The sequence below is a fragment of the Bidens hawaiensis genome, unplaced genomic scaffold (assembly GCF_021521415.1).
Source record: "Bidens hawaiensis isolate Kalapana, Puna unplaced genomic scaffold, B.hawaiensis_p1.1 tig00028083_1, whole genome shotgun sequence".
NCBI classification, from domain to species: Eukaryota; Viridiplantae; Streptophyta; class Magnoliopsida; order Asterales; family Asteraceae; genus Bidens; species Bidens hawaiensis.
This window is the reverse complement of record NW_027494571.1, coordinates 1-4,621: the sequence shown is the minus strand read 5'-3', so window position 1 is coordinate 4,621 and position 4,621 is coordinate 1. Positions and strand designations below refer to the sequence as shown.

Genomic DNA, 4,621 nt, shown 5'->3' with positions numbered 1-4,621 from the left:
TGCCTTCATAATGTGTTTATCTTGTGGGTTGACCCGCCTTGCTCGGTGTTGAGGCGGGTACATACCTCTTCAGAGACCTTATGTAGAAATCTTATGTTTGGCATGGATTGAGGAACATAATATATGGATACAATCATACAAATACAAGTAAACCTTTTATTGTGTAGAATATGGCCTGGAGGACTAACTACATTGTGCACAACTTATGTCAAAACATGCCCCTTGGATACAATCTAACCGCGAACCATCCGCCTGCTCGTCTTAACCACCAGGGACCGTTCACCCGACACTTGGCTTGTTGCTTGTTTCCACATCAAAAGCAAGTTAACTCGGCCCATTTACATCTCATCATCTGAAATACAAACTTCCACATCAGAATCACTCATTGGCTCCTCATTGAAGCCATCAGCATCCGAAAACCCCGGGCTTTTTTCAGAAGCAGATGAATCTGGTGTATATTGTGCTTCTGGTTGACTCTTGTCCTTGACCACTGGGATCATTAGTTTATCATCAGCATCTGAAAACAATGAGCTTCTTTCTTCAGAAGTAGATGACTCTGGTGTATACTGTGCTTCTGGTTGACTCTTATCTTTGACTACTGGGATCAGTAGTTCATTATAAGAAGCATCACCTTCATGCCAATAATCAGCATCAGAACCATTCATATCTTCTTGTTTTATTTTGTCTGAAAGCAATTTCTCGATGTCAGCATCTGCGAAGCTCTGTCGGCTAGTATTTGCAGAAGTATTTGACTCGGGTGAATAATGTGATCCGCTTTGAATTTGACTTGTTTCATCATCATCATCTGCATCTGAATCCTTTTTTACCAAGTCGGTTGGGAATACTTGTTCAATGTCAGCATCCTCGAAGCTTTGTGGGCTCGTGTTTATAGAAGTAGGTGCTTCGGGTGAATAATCTGACTCGCTTTCAATCTGCCTTGTTTCCTTTCCGTCTACATCTAGGCCTGTAAACAAACCGAACATTTAAGCAGAAAGATCGTACATGAATAAAATTTTATATTAATTTGATTTAATGAAGGGCTATGAGCACATGTCCTGTTTGTATAAATCCATTCATTTATGTTCGTTAAATAATAATTTTATATATTACTAGCATTATTTAAAATTTTTTTGAATTTTTTACCATCCCATGGCATTCTAATTATAATAAATTTGGATTTTTGTCCGTTTGTGTCTGCTTATGTTCGTTTACATTCTTGAACCGTTCATTTATACAATTAAGGAACAGACATCATTATGTTCACTTTCATAACAAATTGGTTAAAGTTAAACGAACAAATAAGAAAATGCCTCGTGTTCGTTTGATTTGTTTACAACCCTTTCTGCATCTGAATCACTCATACCTAAGTCAGTTGGGAACGGTTGTTCATAGTCAGCATCCGAGAAGCTATGTCGGCTAGTATCTACAGAAGCAGGTGCTACAGGTGAATAATCTGATTCGCTATCAATCCGCCTTGTGTCTTCATCATCTACATCCATGCCTGTAAAGTGTAAACAAACCGAACATCAGTGAACGTCCAGTGGGAAGATTGTCCATTTTAATTTATTTAATAAGCAAACGAATGAGCATGAACATATGTCGCGGTTGTTCATTTACAATCGGTTACAATAGTTCTTGTACCTTCATTTATGCTCGTTAAAAAATATTAAAAAAATTGATTATTACTAATATTATTTAAGGATCTATTTGATCTTTTTTCTATGCCATGCCAACAAGCCTAATTTAAAATCTTTGGTTTTTTTGTCAGTTTGTGTTTGTATGTGTTCCTTTACATTCTTGAACCGTTCGTTTATACCATTAAGGAACGAACATGCACATTTTCTTAGCGAACGAACAGGAACATGCCTCATTCGTCTAATTGTTCGCGTTCACTCGTTTGTACGGTTAAAGTTAAACAAACAAACACAAACATGCTCATTTGTGTTCTTGTTCATTCGGTTTCGTTACAATCCTATCTTCATCTGAGTCATTCATACCTAAGTCAGTTGGGAATGCTTGTTCAAATTCAGCATCCGAGAAGCTATGTCTGCTAGTATCTACAGAAGCCGGCGGTTCGGGTGAATACTGTGATTTGCTTTCAATCCGTCTTGTTTCCTCATCATCCCCATCTGAATCATTCATCACCAAGTCAGTTGGGAATAGTTGCTCAACGTCTGCGTCCGCGAAGCTTTGTGGGCTCGAGTTTACACTAGGAGGTGGTTCGGGTGAATAAGTTAACTCGCTTTCAATCCGTTTTATTTCCTTAGCAACTGCATCTGAATCATTCACCTCCAAGTCAACTGGAAATGGTTGTTCACTGTCAGCATCCCTTTCTACCTCCACATCTTGTTTTTCATAAGACGAGTGTGGCTTCTTTTCCTCGTCATCTGAACTCATGTCATGATCTGAATCACCCATATTGTGTTTCAACTCCTGTGACGCGGTTTGATCATCATCATTATTATTATTATTATTATTATTATTATTATTAATTTCTACCGACGACTGCTTCTTGTTATGCTTCGTTTCATCATCATCTGAGCTCCAACCATGATCTGAATCCGAATCTGAACCATTCTGCTGATTATTAATAGCCAAGAGTGCGAGTTTATCATGAATACTTGGCAAATACGGAGAACTAGAAGCGTGCGCAGTTTCATCTTCAACCACTTGAGTTTGCTCCCCCTCATCATCATCATCATCATCATAAAGCGCTTCAAGTATCATTCTAACCGCGTCTTTCATGATCATAATCTTATCGCGCGTGCTCTTCCAGTATTGTTTGTTTGGTTTTCTAGGAGTGGTGTCCTTTTGATTAAGTCTTGTTTGCACTGCCAATGTTTTCCTCACTTCGTTACATGTATTATCCAATATCTTCAAGAAATCGCGAACAATTGCAAACAATCTTAGCCCTTCATCTTTCCCAGATTTTCCATGGAAATAATCTGCTGTGCTCTTGACCAACGCCATTATCCGTTTCTCTTCTTCAATCATCCACTTGATGTCGGCTTCTGCATACTGCATAAACTGAGTGAGTGCGTTATTAAACTCGGTTGCTCCTTCTGCTTTTGTCATCTCTTCGCCCATAAACTCTTTTGTTTTCGTCAACATGTTTCCCAATTTAGAAACCGTTGACGTGAGCATCTCACCATCAACAATGGCTGCTTTTTTAACATCGTTAAGCTCTTCGCTTAATTTGGAAACAACCTCCATACCTAACATTTTGAGATATTCGGGCGATTTCTCATTTAGTTCGATACCTCGAGTTTAGCCACCTTGATTCCTTCATATCGGATGATTTCTTGAACCACAAATGATAAAAGAGTTGTTTTCCCATCCGTGCCTTTAACATCCGAAAGTTTCAAAAGGGTGTCGAGCTTGAACGCCTGGGCCCCACCACGGTACGTGCCATCATTCATCCTGTTACCCGTTTTGAGAACTGCTTCTAAAAGCTTCAGGAATAGTCTGCTGCTTGTAAGCTTGTTGCATGCTACCTGTAATTTAGGTCCAGTAAGTATGACCAAAACAAAATCACAATGTTATTACCAATATAATGGTTATGAAGTAGTACCTCCAAAGTGGCAAATGATTCTTTAGCCACATGGTAGTTCTCATGAAGTGAACCCATAAACAACAACACTTCGAGACGTTTGAATGCAGACGGGATCTCGACCAAGTTTTTGAGGAAGCGCTCTGAAGTACCGAGTTGATTAATATCGCCATTATATACCCTAAGTTTTAGTTCTTCATCTTCAGTCGGTTGCATTTTCAACAAACTTGCAATGAACTCAACTGGAAGCTGAGTGCCTGATCACACATTCATATGAGAATACATAAATAAAGAGTTGAGTTCATTTTTTGTTCATGTAGCTTGGCCCGAATTGCCACGTTAATTCAAAAGTTCTTTCTTTGCATGATAAAGTTGTTATTTAAGTGACTAAAATGCCCTTATCAAAGTTTTTCTGTTATTTTATCAAGGACATTTTGGTCACTTTGATAAAAACTTTAACCGAAAACTAGACGGTGTTATCCAAGTGGACTGAAATGGCAAGTTTTAGAAACCAACTCTCCCATTAAAAAAAAAGTAACTTTTGGTTAAAATGACAATTTTGGACAAACCACAAGGACGAAAAGTGAGCTTAACTCTAAGCTAAATAAGTATCACAAAAATCAAAACACCTTTCTTAACAGCATCACAGACTTGTTCAGTTGTCACATTCAATGCTCTAAGAAGAATAGCTAAATTCTGAGATTTTTTAGAATCAATGATCTGAACCAACTTGGTTTGAGTTTGTAAGTTTGCATCAATCTTCCCGCGCTCTTTCTTATTTTGAGCAGCCACATTAGCAAACAGGCCCACCATCGTCTCCTCATCGAACCTGTTTTCAATATGCACATATGTTTTCAAATATATGCAAAGCAATGTAATTTATATCTAGTAATCAAAATGAATGATTTGTTTTGCGCTAAAGCCTTACTGGAACGATCCATCTTTAAGATGGTGCCAAACCATAGAACGGTTTTGAGCAGCGTTCACTTTGTCCCAAAAGAACGGCTTTAACTTGGTTTGTGTGAGACTCGAGTCTCCATCTTTATTAATGTTTTCATCCTTAACATTGCT

At 38.3% G+C, this 4,621-nt stretch overlaps 1 pseudogene across 1 annotated transcript; it reads right to left on the bottom strand.

The window, feature by feature from the left end:
• Positions 1-338: 338 nt before the first annotated feature.
• On the bottom strand, positions 339-4,618 carry LOC143576372 (uncharacterized; annotated as a pseudogene). Its single transcript, XR_013142935.1, has 6 exons — positions 4,479-4,618; positions 4,180-4,379; positions 3,572-3,807; positions 1,998-3,494; positions 1,364-1,501; positions 339-964 (listed from the first exon to the last, which is right to left on the bottom strand). The product of XR_013142935.1 is annotated as an uncharacterized LOC143576372 (transcript).
• Between the last annotated feature and the right edge of the window lie 3 nt (positions 4,619-4,621).